We start from the raw sequence: 21955 nt of genomic DNA, 5'->3' as shown, positions 1-21955 counted from the left end.
AGTAAGTCGACATGGCACTCCCCTCAGGGTGCCATGCCAGCCTCTCACTGCCTATGCAGTATAGGTAAGACACCCCTCTAGCTGGCCTTACAGCCCTAAGGCAGGGTGCACTATACCATAGGTGAGGGTACCAGTGCATGAGCATGGTACCCCTACAGTGTCTAAACAAAACCTTAGACATTGTAAGTGCAGGGTAGCCATAAGAGTATATGGTCTGGGAGTCTGTCAAACACGAACTCCACAGCACCATAATGGCTACACTGAAAACTGGGAAGTTTGGTATCGAACTTCTCAGCACAATAAATGCACACTGATGCCAGTGTACATTTTATTGTAAAATACACCACAGAGGGCACCTTAGAGGTGCCCCCTGAAACTTAACCGACTGTCTGTGTGGGCTGACTAGTTCCAGCAGCCTGCCACACCAGAGACATGTTGCTGGCCCCATGGGGAGAGTGCCTTTGTCACTCTGAGGCCAGTAACAAAGCCTGCACTGGGTGGAGATGCTAACACCTCCCCCAGGCAGGAGCTGTGACACCTGGCGGTGAGCCTCAAAGGCTCACCCCTTTGTCACAGCCCAGCAGGGCACTCCAGCTTAGTGGAGTTGCCCGCCCCCTCCGGCCACGGCCCCCACTTTTGGCGGCAAGGCTGGAGGGAACAAAGAAAGCAACAAGGAGGAGTCACTGGCCAGTCAGGACAGCCCCTAAGGTGTCCTGAGCTGAAGTGACTCTAACTTTTAGAAATCCTCCATCTTGCAGATGGAGGATTCCCCCAATAGGGTTAGGATTGTGACCCCCTCCCCTTGGGAGGAGGCACAAAGAGGGTGTACCCACCCTCAGGGCTAGTAGCCATTGGCTACTAACCCCCCAGACCTAAACACGCCCTTAAATTTAGTATTTAAGGGCTACCCTGAACCCTAGAAAATTAGATTCCTGCAACTACAAGAAGAAGGACTGCCTAGCTGAAAACCCCTGCAGAGGAAGACCAGAAGACGACAACTGCCTTGGCTCCAGAAACTCACCGGCCTGTCTCCTGCCTTCCAAAGATCCTGCTCCAGCGACGCCTTCCAAAGGGACCAGCGACCTCGACATCCTCTGAGGACTGCCCCTGCTTCGAAAAGACAAGAAACTCCCGAGGACAGCGGACCTGCTCCAAGAAAAGCTGCAACTTTGTTTCCAGCAGCTTTAAAGAACCCTGCAAGCTCCCCGCAAGAAGCGTGAGACTTGCAACACTGCACCCGGCGACCCCGACTCGGCTGGTGGAGATCCAACACCTCAGGAGGGACCCCAGGACTACTCTGATACTGTGATTACCAAAACCTGTCCCCCCTGAGCCCCCACAGCGCCGCCTGCAGAGGGAATCCCGAGGCTTCCCCTGACCGCGACTCTTTGAATCCAAAGTCCCGACGCCTGGGAGAGACCCTGCACCCGCAGCCCCCAGGACCTGAAGGACCGGACTTTCACTGGAGAAGTGACCCCCAGGAGTCCCTCTCCCTTGCCCAAGTGGAGGTTTCCCCGAGGAACCCCCCCCTTGCCTGCCTGCAGCGCTGAAGAGATCCCGAGATCTCTCATAGACTAACATCGCGAACCCGACGCTTGTTTCTACACTGCACCCGGCCGCCCCCGCGCTGCTGAGGGTGAAATTTCTGTGTGGACTTGTGTCCCCCCCGGTGCCCTACAAAACCCCCCTGGTCTGCCCTCCGAAGACGCGGGTACTTACCTGCAAGCAGACCGGAACCGGGGCACCCCCTTCTCTCCATTCTAGCCTATGCGTTTTGGGCACCACTTTGAACTCTGCACCTGACCGGCCCTGAGCTGCTGGTGTGGTGACTTTGGGGTTGCTCTGAACCCCCAACGGTGGGCTACCTTGGACCAAGAACTGAACCCTGTAAGTGTCTTACTTACCTGGTAAAACTAACAAAAACTTACCTCCCCTAGGAACTGTGAAAATTGCACTGTGTCCACTTTTAAAACAGCTATTTGTCAATAACTTGAAAAGTATACATGCAATTTTTATGATTTAAAGTTCCTAAAGTACTTACCTGCAATACCTTTCAAATGAGATATTACATGTAGAATTTGAACCTGTGGTTCTTAAAATAAACTAAGAAAAGATATTTTTCTATACAAAAACCTATTGGCTGGATTTGTCTCTGAGTGTGTGTACCTCATTTATTGTCTATGTGTATGTACAACAAATGCTTAACACTACTCCTTGGATAAGCCTACTGCTCGACCACACTACCACAAAATAGAGCATTAGTATTATCTATTTGTACCACTATTTTACCTCTAAGGGGAACCCTTGGACTCTGTGCATGCTATTCCTTACTTTGAAATAGCACATACAGAGCCAACTTCCTACATTGGTGGATCAGCGGTGGGGTACAAGACTTTGCATTTGCTGGACTACTCAGCCAATACCTGATCACACGACAAATTCCAAAATTGTCATTAGAAATTCATTTTTGCAATTTGAAATTTTTCTAAATTCTTAAAAGTCCTGCTAGGGCCTTGTGTGTTAAGTCCCTGTTTAGCATTGTCTTTTAGAGTTTAAAAGTTTGTTAAAAGTTTGAAATTAGATTCTAGAAACAGTTTTAGATTCTTTAAAAAGTCTTCCAACTTTTAGCAAAATAATGTCTGATACAGAGATGAATGTGGTGGAACTCGACACCACACCTTACCTCCATCTTAAAATGAGGGAGCTAAGGTCTCTCTGTAATATCAAAAAAATAACCATTGGCTCCAGACCTACCAAAATTCAGCTCCAGGAGCTGTTGGCAGAGTTTGAAAAAGCCAACCCCTCTGATGATGACATCACAGAGGAAGAAATTAGTGACTTGGAGGCCAATGTCCCTCCTCCAGTCCTAAATAGGGAGAACAGGACCCCTCAAGTCCTGTCTCCAACTGTGTTAGTCAGAAATGGTGAGTCCCTCACAGGAGGGTCCCACATTTCTGAAATCACTGAGGATGCTCTCAGTGAAGATGACCTCCTGTTAGCCAGGATGGCCAAAAGATTGGCTTTAGAGAGACAGCTCCTAGCCATAGAAAGGGAAAGACAAGAGATGGGCCTAGGACCCATCAATGGTGGCAGCAATATAAATAGGGTCAGAGATTCTCCTGACATGTTAAAAATCCCCAAAGGGATTGTGACAAAATTTGAAGATGGTGATGACATCACCAAGTGGTTCACAGCTTTTGAGAGGGCTTGTGTAACCAGAAAAGTGAACAGATCTCACTGGGGTGCTCTCCTTTGGGAAATGTTCACTGGAAAGTGTAGGGATAGACTCCTCACACTCTCTGGAAAAGATGCAGAATCTTATGACCTCATGAAGGGTACCCTGATTGAGGGCTTTGGATTCTCCACTGAGGAGTACAGGATTAGGTTCAGGGGGGCTCAAAAATCCTCGAGCCAGACCTGGGTTGACTTTGTTGACTACTCAGTGAAAACACTAGATGGTTGGAATCAAGGCAGTGGTGTAAGTAATTATGATGGGCTGTACAATTTATTTGTGAAAGAACACCTATTGAGTAATTGTTTCAATGATAAACTGCATCAGCATCTGGTAGACCTAGGACCAATTTCTCCCCAAGAATTGGGAAAGAAGGCGGACCATTGGGTCAAGACAAGGGTGTCCAAGACTTCCACAGGGGGTGACCAAAAGAAAGGGGTCACAAAGACTCCCCAGGGGAAGGGTGATGAGACAACCAAAACTAAAAATAGTAAAGAGTCTTCTACAGGCCCCCAAAAACCTGCACAGGAGGGTGGGCCCAGAGCCTCTTCACAAAACAATGGGTACAAGGGTTAAAACTTTGATCCCAAAAAGGCCTGGTGTCATAGCTGTAAACAGCATGGACACCAAACTGGAGACAAGGCCTGTCCCAAGAAAGGTTCCACTCCAAACTCCCATCCAGGTAACACTGGTATGGCTAGTCTCCAAGTGGGATCAACAGTGTGCCCAGAGCAAATCAGGGTCCACACTGAAGCTACTCTAGTTTCTGAGGGTGCGGTGGATTTAGCCACACTAGCTGTCTGGCCGCCTAACATGCAAAAATACAGACAGCAACTCTTAATTAATGGGACTAGAATAGAGGGCCTGAGGGATACAGGTGCCAGTGTCACCATGGTGACAGAGAAACTGGTTTCCCCTGGCCAATACCTGACTGGAAAAACTTACACAGTCACCAACGCTGACAATCAGAGAAAAGTACATCCCATGGCAATGGTTACTTTAGAATGGGGAGGGGTCAATGGCCTGAAACAGGTGGTGGTCTCCTCAAATATCCCAGTGGACTGTCTGCTTGGAAATGACCTGGAGTCCTCAGCATGGGCTGAGGTAGAACTAAAAACCCATGCAGCAATGCTGGGTATCCCTGAACTGGTGTGTGTGAAAACAAGAGCACAGTGCAAGGCACAGGGTGAAAAAGTAGAGCTGGAGTCTGGAAAAATGGCCCAGCCTACCAAGAGAACAGGAAAGTCAGTTGGGAAACCAACTGCAACACAGCAAAAGAAAGGGAACCTCTCTTCTCAGGAAGAAGTTCTGCCCTCTGAGGGAACTGAGCCTTTGGAGCTTGAACCTTATCAGGTTGAGCTCTTAGGCCCAGGGGGACCCTCAAGGGAGGAGCTGTGTAAGGGACAAGAAACCTGTCCCTCTCTTGAAGGCCTTAGGCAGCAAGCTGCTGAAGAGTCCAAAGGCAAGAAAAATGGAACACATAGGGTCTATTGGGAAGATGGACTCCTGTACACTGAGGCCAGAGACCCCAAACCTGGTGCCACTAGGAGAGTGGTAGTGCCTCAGCTGTTCAGAGAGTTCATCCTAACATTGGCCCATGACATTCCCCTTGCTGGACATTTGGGACAAACCAAGACGTGGGAAAGGTTAGTCAACCATTTCTACTGGCCCAATATGTCCAACATGGTTAAGGAGTTTTGCCTCTCCTGCCCCACCTGTCAAGCCAGTGGTAAGACAGGTGGGCATCCAAAGGCCCCCCTCATTCCACTTCCAGTGGTGGGGGTCCCCTTTGAAAGAGTGGGTGTGGACATAGTTGGTCCACTGGAACCTCCCACAGCCTCAGGAAATATGTACATCCTGGTAGTAGTGGATCATGCTACCAGGTATCCTGAAGCTATTCCCCTTAGGTCGACTACTGCCCCTGCAGTAGCCAAGGCCCTCATTGGTATCTTTACCAGGGTGGGTTTCCCTAAGGAGGTGGTGTCTGACAGAGGTACCAACTTCATGTCAGCATACCTAAAGCACATGTGGAATGAGTGTGGAGTGACTTATAAATTCACTACACCATACCATCCACAAACTAATGGCTTGGTTGAGAGATTCAACAAGACATTAAAAGGCATGATCATGGGGCTCCCAGAAAAACTCAAAAGGAGATGGGATGTCCTCTTGCCATGTCTGCTTTTCGCTTACAGAGAGGTGCCACAGAAGGGAGTAGGATTCTCACCCTTTGAACTTCTGTTTGGTCATCCTGTAAGGGGACCACTTGCCCTTGTTAAAGAAGGCTGGGAGAGACCTCTCCATGAGCCTAAACAGGACATAGTGGACTATGTACTTGGCCTTCGCTCTAGAATGGCAGAGTACATGGAAAAGGCAACCAAAAACCTTGAGGCCAGCCAACAGCTCCAGAAGTTTTGGTATGACCAAAAGGCTGCACTGGTTGAGTTCCAACCAGGGCAGAAAGTCTGGGTTCTGGAGCCTGTGGCTCCCAGGGCACTCCAGGACAAATGGAGTGGCCCTTACACAGTGCTAGAAAGGAAGAGTCAGGTCACCTACTTGGTGGACCTGGGCACAAGCAGGAGCCCCAAGAGGGTGATCCATGTGAACCGCCTGAAACTCTTCCATGACAGGGCTGATGTGAATCTGTTGATGGTAACAGATGAGGATCAGGAGGCAGAGAGTGAACCTCTCCCTGATCTTCTGTCATCAGACCCAAAAGATGGCACAGTAGATGGAGTGATCTACTCAGACACCCTCTCTGGCCAACAGCAAGCTGATTGTAGGAGAGTCCTACAACAGTTTCCTGAACTCTTCTCCTTAACCCCTGGTCAGACACACCTGTGTACCCATGATGTGGACACAGGAGACAGCATGCCTGTCAAAAACAAAATCTTTAGACAGTCTGACCATGTTAAGGAAAGCATCAAGGTGGAAGTCCACAAGATGCTGGAATTGGGAGTAATTGAGCGCTCTGACAGCCCCTGGGCTAGCCCAGTGGTCTTAGTCCCCAAACCTCACACCAAAGATGGAAAGAAAGAGATGAGGTTTTGTGTGGACTACAGAGGGCTCAATTCTGTCACCAAGACAGATGCTCATCCAATTCCAAGAGCTGATGAGCTCATAGATAAATTAGGTGCTGCCAAATTCTTAAGTACCTTTGACTTGACAGCAGGGTACTGGCAAATAAAAATGGCACCTGGAGCAAAAGAGAAAACAGCATTCTCCACACCTGATGGGCATTATCAGTTTACTGTTATGCCCTTTGGTTTAAAGAATGCCCCTGCCACCTTCCAAAGGTTGGTGAATCAAGTCCTTGCTGGCTTGGAGTCCTTTAGCACAGCTTATCTTGATGATATTGCTGTCTTTAGCTCCACCTGGCAGGATCACCTGGTCCACCTGAGGAAGGTTTTGAAGGCTCTGCAATCTGCAGGCCTCTCTATCAAGGCATCCAAATGCCAGATAGGGCAGGGAACTGTGGTTTACTTGGGCCACCTCGTAGGTGGAGGCCAAGTTCAGCCACTCCAACCCAAGATCCAGACTATTCTGGACTGGGTAGCTCCAAAAACCCAGACTCAAGTCAGGGCATTCCTTGGCTTGACTGGGTATTACAGGAGGTTTGTGAAGGGATATGGATCCATTGTGACAGCCCTCACTGAACTCACCTCCAAGAAAATGCCCAAGAAAGTGAACTGGACTGTGGAATGCCAACAGGCCTTTGACACCCTGAAACAAGCAATGTGCTCAGCACCAGTTCTAAAAGCTCCAGATTATTCTAAGCAGTTCATTGTGCAGACTGATGCCTCTGAACATGGGATAGGGGCAGTTTTGTCCCAAACAAATGATGATGGCCTTGACCAGCCTGTTGCTTTCATTAGCAGGAGGTTACTCCCCAGGGAGCAGCGTTGGAGTGCCATTGAGAGGGAGGCCTTTGCTGTGGTTTGGTCCCTGAAGAAGCTGAGACCATACCTCTTTGGGACTCACTTCCTAGTTCAAACTGACCACAGACCTCTCAAATGGCTGATGCAAATGAAAGGTGAAAATCCAAAACTGTTGAGGTGGTCCATCTCCCTACAGGGAATGGACTTTATAGTGGAACACAGACCTGGGACTGCCCATGCCAATGCAGATGGCCTTTCCAGGTTCTTCCACTTAGAAAATGAAGACTCTCTTGGGAAAGGTTAGTCTCATCCTCTTTCGTTTGGGGGGGGGGTTGTGTAAGGAAATGCCTCCTTGGCATGGTTGCCCCCTGACTTTTTGCCTTTGCTGATGCTATGTTTACAATTGAAAGTGTGCTGAGGCCTGCTAACCAGGCCCCAGCACCAGTGTTCTTTCCCTAACCTGTACTTTTGTATCCACAATTGGCAGACCCTGGCATCCAGATAAGTCCCTTGTAACTGGTACTTCTAGTACCAAGGGCCCTGATGCCAAGGAAGGTCTCTAAGGGCTGCAGCATGTCTTATGCCACCCTGGAGACCTCTCACTCAGCACAGACACACTGCTTGCCAGCTTGTGTGTGCTAGTGAGGACAAAACGAGTAAGTCGACATGGCACTCCCCTCAGGGTGCCATGCCAGCCTCCCACTGCCTATGCAGTATAGGTAAGACACCCCTCTAGCAGGCCTTACAGCCCTAAGGCAGGGTGCACTATACCATAGGTGAGGGTACCAGTGCATGAGCATGGTACCCCTACAGTGTCTAAACAAAACCTTAGACATTGTAAGTGCAGGGTAGCCATAAGAGTATATGGTCTGGGAGTCTGTCAAACACGAACTCCACAGCACCATAATGGCTACACTGAAAACTGGGAAGTTTGGTATCGAACTTCTCAGCACAATAAATGCACAATGATGCCAGTGTACATTTTATTGTAAAATACACCACAGAGGGCACCTTAGAGGTGCCCCCTGAAACTTAACCGACTGTCTGTGTGGGCTGACTAGTTCCAGCAGCCTGCCACACCAGAGACATGTTGCTGGCCCCATGGGGAGAGTGCCTTTGTCACTCTGAGGCCAGTAACAAAGCCTGCACTGGGTGGAGATGCTAACACCTCCCCCAGGCAGGAGCTGTGACACCTGGCGGTGAGCCTCAAAGGCTCACCCCTTTGTCACAGCCCAGCAGGGCACTCCAGCTTAGTGGAGTTACCCGCCCCCTCCGGCCACGGCCCCCACTTTTGGCGGCAAGGCTGGAGGGAACAAAGAAAGCAACAAGGAGGAGTCACTGGCCAGTCAGGACAGCCCCTAAGGTGTCCTGAGCTGAAGTGACTCTAACTTTTAGAAATCCTCCATCTTGCAGATGGAGGATTCCCCCAATAGGGTTAGGATTGTGACCCCCTCCCCTTGGGAGGAGGCACAAAGAGGGTGTACCCACCCTCAGGGCTAGTAGCCATTGGCTACTAACCCCCCAGACCTAAACACGCCCTTAAATTTAGTATTTAAGGGCTACCCTGAACCCTAGAAAATTAGATTCCTGCAACTACAAGAAGAAGGACTGCCTAGCTGAAAACCCCTGCAGAGGAAGACCAGAAGACGACAACTGCCTTGGCTCCAGAAACTCACCGGCCTGTCTCCTGCCTTCCAAAGATCCTGCTCCAGCGACGCCTTCCAAAGGGACCAGCGACCTCGACATCCTCTGAGGACTGCCCCTGCTTCGAAAAGACAAGAAACTCCCGAGGACAGCGGACCTGCTCCAAGAAAAGCTGCAACTTTGTTTCCAGCAGCTTTAAAGAACCCTGCAAGCTCCCCGCAAGAAGCGTGAGACTTGCAACACTGCACCCGGCGACCCCGACTCGGCTGGTGGAGATCCAACACCTCAGGAGGGACCCCAGGACTACTCTGATACTGTGAGTACCAAAACCTGTCCCCCCTGAGCCCCCACAGCGCCGCCTGCAGAGGGAATCCCGAGGCTTCCCCTGACCGCGACTCTTTGAATCCAAAGTCCCGACGCCTGGGAGAGACCCTGCACCCGCAGCCCCCAGGACCTGAAGGACCGGACTTTCACTGGAGAAGTGACCCCCAGGAGTCCCTCTCCCTTGCCCAAGTGGAGGTTTCCCCGAGGAACCCCCCCCTTGCCTTCCTGCAGCGCTGAAGAGATCCCGAGATCTCTCATAGACTAACATCGCGAACCCGACGCTTGTTTCTACACTGCACCCGGCCGCCCCCGCGCTGCTGAGGGTGAAATTTCTGGGTGGACTTGTGTCCCCCCCGGTGCCCTACAAAACCCCCCTGGTCTGCCCTCCGAAGACGCGGGTACTTACCTGCAAGCAGACCGGAACCGGGGCACCCCCTTCTCTCCATTCTAGCCTATGCGTTTTGGGCACCACTTTGAACTCTGCACCTGACCGGCCCTGAGCTGCTGGTGTGGTGACTTTGGGGTTGCTCTGAACCCCCAACGGTGGGCTACCTTGGACCAAGAACTGAACCCTGTAAGTGTCTTACTTACCTGGTAAAACTAACAAAAACTTACCTCCCCTAGGAACTGTGAAAATTGCACTGTGTCCACTTTTAAAACAGCTATTTGTCAATAACTTGAAAAGTATACATGCAATTTTTATGATTTAAAGTTCCTAAAGTACTTACCTGCAATACCTTTCAAATGAGATATTACATGTAGAATTTGAACCTGTGGTTCTTAAAATAAACTAAGAAAATATATTTTTCTATACAAAAACCTATTGGCTGGATTTGTCTCTGAGTGTGTGTACCTCATTTATTGTCTATGTGTATGTACAACAAATGCTTAACACTACTCCTTGGATAAGCCTACTGCTCGACCACACTACCACAAAATAGAGCATTAGTATTATCTATTTTTACCACTATTTTACCTCTAAGGGGAACCCTTGGACTCTGTGCATGCTATTCCTTACTTTGAAATAGCACATACAGAGCCAACTTCCTACATACCCCGACACCCCACCCCTAATAACCCAACCCCCACCCGCCCTAAATACAAAATTACACCAACCCCGCCACCCTCGCCCCTAAAAACCCAACCCCCCACCTGCCCTGAATACAAAATTACCCAACCCCCACCCCTGCCCCTAAAAACCCGACCCCCCACCTGCCCTGAATACAAAATTACCCCAATCCCCCACCCCGCCCCTAAAAATGCGACACCCCCACCACCCTAAATGCAAAATTACCCCACCCTACCCCTAAAAACCCACCCCTGCCCTAAATACAAAATTACACCACCCCCTCAATAACCCACCCGCCCTAAATACAAAATTACCCAAACACCCCACCCCCTAAAAACCTGATCCCCCCACCCACCCTTAAATACAAAATTACCATGACCCGACCCTAAAAACCAGACCACCCCGCCCCCAAATACGAAATTCCCCCAACCCCTCACCCCACCCCTAAAAACAAAATAACTCTGACCCCCCACCCCTGCCCTAAAAACCATAGAACCGACCCCCACCCCTTAAAAAAAAAAAAAAAACCTAACCACCCCAACTCCTTCAACCTGCCCCCACCCCTAAAAAATACCCCTAGCCCTGCCCCAGCCCCACTTACCTGACTGCTTTCTCTCCCGATGGATCTTCCTTTTTCTCCGCCTTAACCACGCATGTGCGTTGTTCAGCAAATGCATGGTTAAGGCAGAGAAAAAGGCCTGTGTTGTTCAGGCAAGTGTCCTTCGGCTTGCGTGAACAAGGCAGATGTGGTTCAGGGTGCATTGTTCAAACTCTTTGCCCTTGGATGTATTTGGTGGTTAGTGGGATGGAGCTGTTCAATAGGTCTATTCCTTGTTACATACAGGTTACACACAGGCAATAGGTACATTGCATCACTGCTATATCTCACTACGATTTGAAATTGTGGTCTATAGGTTATAATTTTCAACAGTATGTACTTTAACCCACCGACCTTTACTAATCGGATGACAGTGGCTGAGCTGCAGGACAATCATAGATTATTGTAACCTGTGGGCATATGCATAGTTTTCTGTCTGTGGTTAGAATCTGTGGGCCTTATGTACGAATATATTTTCTCATAGACACAGAATGGACAAAACCCTATGATACATCCGACCCTAAATCCTGATCTCTGCATTCTGTGTAATAAGCCACTGTACTCTCTCAGATGGATCGGAAACATTGACCTGCATTTTACACTAGTGTCACTGTTTACATGTGATATCACACTGTTGGAAATGGCCCTTTTTGCAGGATTATTCCCAAATGTCTTGCCTCTGACCTCCCATATTTGATTTACTAGTAGGTCCCTAGTAAAGTGCACTATGTGAGCCCAGGGCCTGTAAATCATATGCTACTGGCGGGCCTGCAGCACTGATTGTGCCACCCACATGAGTAGCCCTGTGAACATGTCTCAGACCTGCCACTGCATAACTTAAAAACAATAGGTCACATCCGCACCACATAGGCATATTAGTGTACAAATCCCATTTAGTTTGCATGGGTATATAATCACCACTGATTGTGATGTTCAGGAACATGTCACTCAATTGTCGTCAGACCTAAGGCGTAGCATTTGATTGGATATCCCATGTCCTTGTGCACCTCCCCCTCACCCTGTAATACTTAGCTGGGCACCCTTTTGCTTCATATACCATTTTTTCTTGCTGGGCACACAAGTCCACCCCTCGCCACCATTGAGCAATTGCCGGTGCCGTCTCTGCTTTCCAGCAGTTGCAATATATCTTTTTGCTACCAGGCATGCCACCCCCAAGAAGGCCCACTCTGCGCTGCTAGTCCCCGCTCCCTCCAGGACACCCAACAGGATCGGCAGTGGAGCAGCATCCACCTGCAGTATTCTGGAGATTTCGGCTGTGACCACTCACCAGTAGGTTGCTATGTGTGGGCAGACTCACACCATATGGTAGAAGACTGCATTGGGGCCCGCACAGCGGGGGCAGTCCATGGAAGGTTGGAGACCCGCTTTGTAAATTTTATCAGGCATGAGGTATGCTGTATGTACATAATATGTTTGTACCACACGAAGGCCGGTGGTCATAGTTAAAATCCTCGGGGCCATCAAGGCATCCCACCAATCCTCGTCCTCTATTCGGCCCAGGCAGCCCTCCCACCTTTCTCGAAGAATATCGTACGGTTCCGCTGTGTTGGTGACCAGGGTGCAGTATATTTGAGACACCTCTCCCGTGCCTAAACCAGCCATCAGGGTTTTTGCTTCCACAGGACTAAACTCAGGGAAGGTCATGTCAACCTGAATATGTAGGCTCAATGCATGCCTGAGTTGTAGATATTTATGAAACTGGGTCTTAGTGAGCGAGTACTGCAGCTGAAGCTCCTGAAAGGACCGCACATGGGAGTCCACCCAGACGTCTCCCAAAAGTGAAATGCCTATATGGTCCCATTTCTGGAACCCCTCCCGGGCGAGACCTCGCCAAGCCATGACCCCCGCCATAGCGGGTTCTGTTGGGTGAGCATCCGCCACCATCCCGTTGCTCCCTGTGCCACCCTCCACCCTAGCAACACCACCCTCATCACCTCTGGAACCAGGTGTGGCAGGGGGTTACCATACAGCATCTCAAGGAGTCTGGGAAAGCCCATTGTCAGGAGTTTGAGCTGGTACGCTGGATCCACCTCTCAGCCAGTTATAAATCACCAGCAAGTGCATGGCTAAGTAATAGAGATAGAGACTGGACATTCCCAACCCGCCTGCATACACATCCCCTTGACAAGTGCGGAATGCGCTACTGCATCCATTTCTTTAAACCATCTCTTAGGTATCCGGTAAGGGAAATTCTGGAGAAGATAGAGGAACCGGGGTAGAACCATCATTTTATATAGTGCCATTCTTCCCAAGACATTAAAAGGCAGGGTCTGCCATCTCTGGAGGTCTTCTCTGATCCTCTGAGTGAGTGGTGAGACATTGATCGACTAGACCAATTCGGGCAGAAGGGCAACATTCATTCCCAGGTACCGGAAGCTATTACGCCGGATAGGAATACTATTCTGCCAGTCATAGCAATCCCTTGCAGGATGTAAGGGAACTAGCATAGACTTGCTGGGGTTGAGTGTCAGGCCAGAAGCCTCAGAGAACATCCCCAGTATTTGCAAAGATCGGGGTCCGCTACTGGCTGGGTTAGACAGGTACAGAAGTACATCAGCCGCGTACAACGCTATGCGGTCTTCAGGCCCTGTGGGCCAAGACCACCCGTCAATCAATAGGTCTTCTCTTATAATCTTCGCAAGCAATTCCATTGCTAGTGCGAAGAGAAGTGGGGACAAAGGGCACCCCTGGCGGGTTCCCCGACGAATAGGAAAAGGATCTGATACTACCCCATTCACCTGCAACCGAGCAGTTGGATTGGAATAAAGGAGCTTCACCAGTCCCTGATATTTGGGACCAATCCCAGCGCTTAGAAGCACTTGGGAAACATATGTCCAATCCACTGTGTCGAATGCTTTTTTAAAGTCTATGAGAAGGAGCGCCAGAGAAGGGGTCAGGGAGTCACGAGAAGCCAGTGCTGCATGTAGTCGTCTAATGCAATTCCTATTACTCCTAGTCGGCATAAAGCCACATTGATCCGGGTGTATCAGTGAGGGCAACACCCTCTTCAGTCTGGTGGCTAATATCGTTGATAGAATCTTAACTTTGGTGTTAAGGAGTAAGATAGGGTGGTAGGTAGAATAATGCTACTACGAAGGATTGGTCTTTGGGATCACCACAATGGTGGCTTGGTTGAGACCCGGGGACAAACGACCCATCCGTTCAGCTTCCTCACACATGCTCAGTAGGTGGGGAGCCAGGACATCACTACATTTGCTGTAAAACTCTGCCAGAAACCCATCATGGCCTGGGGTCTTACCCGAGGCCAGAGCTGAAATTTCGGTCTTGACCTCTTCTAGCACTATGGGTTAGTTGAGGTCTTGTCTCTCCACTGTTGAGAATTTAGGGAAGGACACATCTCCTGGCAAGGGGGCTTCCCTCTCCATTAGGGGCCTGGGGCATGCCTCATAAAGTCTTGTGTAGTAAGGGGCAAAGCTTTGCGTGATATCGTGGGGTGCCCGGGAGGTGGCACCCAATCCGTCAACAATTTTGGGGACTACTCTGCTTGCCAGGGGCCGGATCGCCAACCAGTGCAACAGCTTTCTGTATTTGTCTCCCCAACCGTATATGAGGGCCGTCAAGGCTTGGCACATGTGCTTCGCAGTTTCAAGAGTAAGATGCCTGAGTTATTTTCTAATTAGGCTTAGCTGTCTCGTAACAGATGCGTGTGTGGTGGAGGAGAGCCGATGCCCAAGTCGTAGCGCCCAGGCCTCAAGGTCTGTCTTTGCGCGTTCTCTTACACAGAGGAGATGTTTGGCCTGCCCCCTGAGGGTTGCCTTACAAGAGGCCCATATTATGCCCAGTGATGGCACAGATCCCAGGTTGTTCGCGATGTCTTGGTTAAGTTGGTCTCTTAGGGTTTGGATGTAGTCGCTATCCTGGAGGTGCCAGGCATTCAGTTGCATTCAGGCGGTGGGTTGCATCAGTGTTATCCGATTGGACAAGGAGTGGTGCGTGGTCAGAGACCCCGTGCGGCTCTATCTCTGCCCCTGTGATCTGAGAGACATCTAGGGCTGCCATGAAGAGGAGGTCGATTCTTGCATGTGTATGGTGCGCAGCCGAGGTATGTGTGCATTGCTGCACTCTGGTGTGCCAAATCCACCACACATCACAACAGCCCAGTTTTGTGGACTGAGCTGCACGGCTCACGAAGGGGGGTCCGGTGGTATCAATCGCTGGATTCATGACAGAGTTGAAGTCTCCCCCCAGGATTGTCAATCCCAGAGGGAGCCATGCCACCACTTCTTGGAGAGTCTCCAAGAATTGCTCAAACGCTCCAGGGGGGGTGTAGGCGCTCAGGAGGTTAATCGGTCATCCGCCAAGTGTGCCGGACACGGCTGCATAGCGCCTGTGTGGGTCTAGCTGGGATGCAGTAATCAATATGGGTAGTGAGCGGTGTAGCAGGATAGCCACCCCCCTAGAGCCCCTGGAGAAACCTGCATGGTAGACTCTGTCATATCCACCTCATGCAAGCATAGGGCAACCGGTACCAAGCAAGTGTGTCTCCTGGAGTAGGGCTACAGAAGGGGCAAAGCGGCAGAGAGTGTTAAAGGGCGTAGAGTGCTTGATTTTATCTAGGAGCCCGTTAACAATCCAGGAAATAACCTGTTTAGAGAGTTCCAGTGCGTGTGGGGAACTGGCGTTGATGTACCTGTGTGTGCAGTTTTAAACTGCCATTTCGACCTGCCAAGTGCACCCACTTGAGAGGCCCAAACCTTCCCTTTTACTACATTTAAGTCACCCCTTAAGTAGGCCCAAAGCAGCCTGATGGGCAGGGTGCAGTGTTTTTAAAAGGTAGGTGTTAGACCTGACAGCCTTAGGGTGGTCACCCCTAACATTTTGCCTGCCTCCCTCCACTTTTGAGATACTGTTTTTGCTGGTTTTTGGACTCTGCGCACTTTACCACTTCTAACCAGTGCTAAAGTGCATATGCCCTCTCCCTTTAAACATGGTAACATTAGATCACACCCAATTGGGCTATTTAATTTACTTTTAAGTCCCTAGTAGAGTGCACTAAATGTGCTCAGGGACTTTAGATTATAAGCTACTAGTGGGCCTGCAGCACTGATTGTGCCCCCCACTTCAGTAGCCCCTTAACCTTGTCTCAGGCCTGCCATTGCAAGGCCTGTGTGTGCAGTTTCACTGCCAATTCGACTTGGCATTTAAAAGTACTTGCCAAGCCTAAAACACCCCTTTTTCTACATATAAGTAACTGCTAATGTGTGCCCTAGGTAACCCCTAGGGCAGGGTGCTGTGTGGGTGAAAGGCAGGACATATACCTGTGTAGTTTACATGTCCTGGTAGTGTAAAACTCCTAAATTCGTTTTTAGACTACTGTGAGGCCTGCTCCCTTCATAGGTTAACATTGGGGCTACCCTCATACATTGTTTGAGTGGTAGCTGCTGAACTGAAAGGAGTAAGAAGGTCAAATTTGGTGTGGCCAGGATGGTAATACAAAATACTGCTGACTGGTGAAGTTGGATTTAATATTATTATTCTAGAAATTACACTTTTAGAAATTGAGCATTTCTCTGCACTTAAAGCCTTCTGTGCCTTACAATCCACGTCTGCCTGGGTTTAGTTGACAGTTCCTTGTGCATTCACTCAGACACACCTCAAACACAGGATACTCACCCTCACTTGCATACATCTACATTTTGAATGGGTCTTCCTGGGCTGGGAGGGTGGACACCCTCCCTCTCACACAGAGGACTGCCACACCCCCTACTGGGACCCTGGCAGAGAGGATTGAACTGAAAGGGGGCCTGGCACACATCTAAGCCACTCTTTGAAGTCTCCCCCAGTTCCAAGGCACATTTGGGTATAAAAACAGGGCCTCTGCCCTGCCACCTCAGACACTTCCTGGAGAAGAAACCTGAACCAGAACCTGCACCCTGACAAGTAGAACTGCTGGCTGCCTAAAGGACTCACCTGACTGCTTTCTGAAGAGGACTGCTGCCTTGCTGTTGCCCTGCTGTCTTGCTGCTCACTTGCCTTGCTGCAGAAGTGCTCTCCAAGGGCTTGGATAGAGCTTGCCTCCTGTTCCCTGAAGTGTCAGGACCAAAAAGACTGCTATCCTGCAGCTGAAATCCCCGTGCGGCGAAAATTCGTCGCACTGCCTGCCAAGAACGACGCACAGCCTACTTGTGGTGAAAATTTAACTGCACGCTGAGTCCGGAAAGACGCAGCCCGACTTCGCAAACAGAAGATTGATGCAGCGCCAGCGACGTGACCGGAACTTCAACGCACATCCCTACTGGATCGACGCAAGCCGACTCAGAACAATGCCGCTGAACTTCCTGAGAGGAATCGACACAGCGCCTGCCGTGCGGAAGAAAATTCCATGCATCGCCTACTGGAATCGACGCAGCCGCTATGACTTCGCTCCACAAGCCCAGGATTCCACGCATCGTCCCCAGGGAGTCGGAAAACTCCACAACCCATAGAGGATCCAAGTCTGCACGCCAGAAATCGACACAAAGCCTTCCCCGCGTGGAAAATAACGACACAAGTCCATGTGCGAAGGGGTGAAACCGATGCACACTCACCGTCTTCCATGCATCTCCTCCTCTGCGGTCCCTTGCGAGGATTTTTCAACGCAAACCAGGTACTTTGCCCTGCAAGAGACACTTGTTGTTTCTAGGAGAACTTAAGACAGTTTTTATTGCTTTTACAGTAATCTTTTAACGCTAAAGGCGCTTGATATCACTTTCAGTGATAACCCTTCATTTGCTCATTTCTTCTTTAATCGTTTTGACCTGCATTTATTCATAAAAATATTTTATATTTTTATAAACAATGTGCGGTGTATTTTTGTGGTGTTATATTGTGGAATTGTATGATTTATTGCACAAATACTTTACACATTGCCTTCTAAGTTAAGCCTGACTGCTCAGTGCCAAACTACCAGAGGGTGGGCACAGGATAATTTGGATTGTTTGTGACTTACCTTGACTAGATTGAGGGTCATTGCTTGGACAGGGGGTAACCTGACTGCCAACCAAAGACCCTATTCCTAACATTGGTGATCAGCGGTGAGGATAGAGCTTGTATTTGTGCAGTGACATACAGTAGCTAAGTATATCACTACCTACCCACAGTTTAAAGGTCAACTTGATTTTTATCTCTTTTTGCAAATTCATTTTTTCCTGACAATTTTCTAAACTTAAATCCTCACTCAACATGTCTCAGGCTGGGTCTCAAGCAGGAGATTTTGACCTAGCCCTATTGAAGACATATTGGCCCTCATTCTGACCTTGGCGGTCGGCGGAGAGGCGGCGGTCGGACCGCGAACAGACCGGCGGTTTTAAAAATGGCATTCTGACCCTGGCGGGAACCGCCAACACAGCCCGCCAACTTAACACTCCGACCGCCACAGCGGTACAAACAAACAGCGCGGCGGTTCCCGCCAACAGCCCGGCGGCAGACAAAGTAGCGCCCACCCTATTACGACCCACCAATCTGCCACCTTTTCCGGGGCGGGAGCACCGCCGATAAGAACACGGCGGAAACAGACTACGAACGGGAAAACGCTCACCTCTACGCACTCCACGCGAGATTCCTGGCAGTATGGAGCCAGAGTTACAGGTCATCCCCGCACTCCTATTCCTCCTCATATACCAGGAGCACGCCCGACGGCGCGGAAGACATCGGTGAGTACTGCACCAACGACACAGGGGAGGGAAAAGATTACCGGCACACACCCACCCACCCACACCCACTACAACACACACATCAATGCATTCCCACAGATCACTGTCACAACCCACAAACCACCCCCCTCCGAAATAATGCAAAGACCAAAAGAAGAGATCATAAACGGGCAGATATATTGAAATATGGACACCAGTAATCCAAATAAATAAATAAACTATGTACAAAATATATACAGCTACTAAATGTAGTCCAACCACTGTCCGTGGATCACAGGGGTCCTGTGCAAAGGGGCAAGGCCCAGTCCCACGACAAGAACTCCACGGAGAGAACACTGCAGGGGCATCAGAAAGAAAATAGGACAGGCACCTCAGGGGGAAGGGAAGGGGGGGCACCTCAGCCACTTGAGTACACGACGCCAGATCCACGAGGGGACTCCATGACCACTGGGCCATCCTGGGGAGTGCAAAGCCACAGTCCATACAGTCCATACAGTGGGTGGCCTGCCCACTGGGCCATCCTGGGGAGAGCAAAGCCACAGTCCATACAGTCCATACAGTGGGTGGCCTGCCCACTGGGCCATCCTGGGGAGAGCAAAGCCACAGTCCATACAGTCCATACAGTGGGTGGCCTGCCCACTGGGCCATCCTGGGGAGAGCAAAGCCACAGTCCATACAGTCCATACAGTGGGTGGCCTGCCCACTGGGCCATCCTGGGGAGAGCAAAGCCACAGTCCATACAGTCCATACAGTGGGTGGCCTGCCCACTGGGCCATCCTGGGGAGAGCAAAGCCACAGTCCATACAGTCCATACAGTGGGTGGCCTGCCCACTGGGCCATCCTGGGGAGAGCAAAGCCACAGTCCATACAGTCCATAACAGACCCCACTGCCACTGGAGGAGGCAAGTTGGCCAGAGGACATCCTGCAGCCCTGCCCGAGATAGATCCTGCCCTGCCACGTCTGCCAAAGGGCCAGCGGTTCTTGCCCTGAAGGGCCCAGTTCAGCGGTTCTTGAGACGGCGGGGCCCAGTTCAGCGGTTCTTGCCTTGAAGGGCCCAGTTCAGCGGTTCTTGAGACGGCGGGGCCCAGTTCAGCGGTTCTTGCCTTGAAGGGCCCAGTTCAGCGGTTCTTGCCTTGAAGGGCCCAGTTCAGCGGTTCTTGAGACGGCGGGGCCCAGTTCAGCGGTTCTTGCCCTGAAGGGCCCAGTTCAGCGGTTCTTGAGACGGCGGGGCCCAGTTCAGCGGTTCTTGCCCTGAAGGGCCCAGTTCAGCGGTTCTTGAGACGGCGGGGCCCAGTTCAGCGGTTCTGGAGACGGCGGGGCCCAGTTCAGCGGTTCTTGAGACGGCGGGGCCCAGTTCAGCGGTTCTTGCCCTGAAGGGCCCAGTTCAGCGGTTCTTGAGACGGCGGGGCCCAGTTCAGCGGTTCTGGAGACGGCGGGGCCCAGTTCAGCGGTTCTTGAGACGGCGGGGCCCAGTTCAGCGGTTCTTGCCTTGAAGGGCCCAGTTCAGCGGTTCTTGAGACGGCGGGGCCCAGTTCAGCGGTTCTTGCCTTGAAGGGCCCAGTTCAGCGGTTCTTGAGACGGCGGGGCCCAGTTCAGCGGTTCTTGCCTTGAAGGGCCCAGTTCAGCGGTTCTTGCCTTGAAGGGCCCAGTTCAGCGGTTCTTGAGACGGCGGACGGTCTATGGCCAACTGCTAAATGCCTGGTGGTGCCCTCCTGGGCAGCGGGGATGGTGCTCCTTCACTGCCCACCTGGGCTGTGGGTGGTGGGGCCCTCCTGGCCAGCTGGGCTGGGTCCTCCCTGGGCAGCGGCTATGGGGCTGGTGGGCTCTCCCGGGGCAGCTGTGCCGGTTCCTCCCGGGGCAGCGGCTATGGGGGTTGTGGGCTCCTCCTGGGCAGCAGGCCTGCTGCCTGACCTCTCCAACTTGCTGCCCTTGCCCTCCTTAGTCGTCGGCCTGTGGCCCTTTCCTCCCTTTGGAGCTGTGGCAGGTGACTGTCTCTGGGTGGTGTCCGGGGGGGATGTAGAAGGCGGGCTCCTGCGGCGCCCCTTCCGCCTTCTGCTCCTCTTCCCAGGGGGTGGGCTGGCTGTCCCCTTGCTGCTGGGCGAAGATCCAGACATGCGGGCTGGCGGGCTCCAATACCCCTGCACCCTTGTCAAGGGGGCTGCAGGGCTGGTGGTGGCTGAGGTGCTCTTCTTACCCCGACGAGAAGGAGGGGGGGGCTCAGGGTCAGGAAAGAAGTTAGTAGTGGCGAGGAAGAGCTTCTTGGGACAATGGAGAGTGGTAGGTACAGTGGGAATGGGAGTGGAGGGAGAGGATGTGGTTGTAGGTGAGTCACGTTTGCTGTCTTTGGGTGCAGGTGCAGGAGGGATAGGCTGTCGTGAGGTGGATGGCTGTTGGGTGGGTGGGTGGCTGCGTTTGTGTGGTGTGGAAGAGGGGGTGACAGACACAGTGGGAGAGGACACAGGGGACGTGTAAATGGCAGTGGGGATGGTGACTGCACGTGTGCGGACTGGAGTGGAGGGTGTGCTGGTGATGGAAACACTGGCTGATGGTGAGGTGAATGGAGGTGTGAGTGTAGACGTCACAGGGAGGGAGGAGGGAGACGAGGAGGTGGGGGTCACAGAGGTGGTAGTGACTGTTGGCATGTCTGCATCGGAATGTTGCGTGTGTGAATGTCTGGGTGATCTGTGGTGCTTATGTTTGGATGAGCTTCTCTTGGGTGTTGAGGTGTGTGCAGGCTGGTCTGATGGTGTGGGTGGGACAGGCAGAGGAACAGGAGACTGGGAGGAGGGAGTTAGTAGAGGCAGGCAGGAGACAGGGACAATGGCTGCCGTCAGTGCTGAGGCCAGAGCCTGGAACGATCGCTGATGGGCAGCCTGACCCGAATGAATGCCCTCCAGGTACGCATTGTTGCGATGAACCTCCCTCTCCACCCCCTGGATGGCATTCAAAAGGGTAGTCTGCCCAACAATGAGCGTTCGGAGGAGGTCAATGACCTCCTCACTGAGGGCAGCGGGGGTAACAGGGGCAGGGCCTGAGGTGCCTGGGGCGAAGGAGATGCCCGGCTTCCTGGCAGAGCGGGCACGGGGCGAACGCGGAGGGGCTGCTGGGAGGGCGGAGATGGTGCGCTGGGTGGCGGCTGTACCTGTAATGGCGGGGGGCACGGATGGTGCCACCCCCGCAAGGGAGCCCCCTTCCGAGGACGTGTCCGTGTCGCTGCAGGCTCCAGTCGTCCCCGTCGTGGAGCTCCCCTCGCCCTCCGTCTCACTGGTCCAGTCTGACTCTGTGGCATGGCCCTCCTGGGCCATGTGAGATGCAGCTCCCTCCTGCCCCGATGCCACTTCTCCTCCGCCTGATGATGCTGATGCACACAAGCACAGAAAGACAAACAAAAAGGGGGGGGGAGAGAGAAATAAAGGGATATTGAGTACATGGATCTCCGGTACAGTTAGCGGACATGACAGACACAGATGCCCCCTGCACTAAGTTGCGCACTTGGGGTCCGCTACGCATTCCGTGGAACATGCCCTACACGCCTA

Source organism: Pleurodeles waltl, chromosome 8 (assembly GCF_031143425.1).
Source record: "Pleurodeles waltl isolate 20211129_DDA chromosome 8, aPleWal1.hap1.20221129, whole genome shotgun sequence".
In the NCBI taxonomy this organism is placed as follows: Eukaryota; Metazoa; Chordata; class Amphibia; order Caudata; family Salamandridae; genus Pleurodeles; species Pleurodeles waltl.
This window is presented reverse-complemented; position numbering follows the sequence as displayed.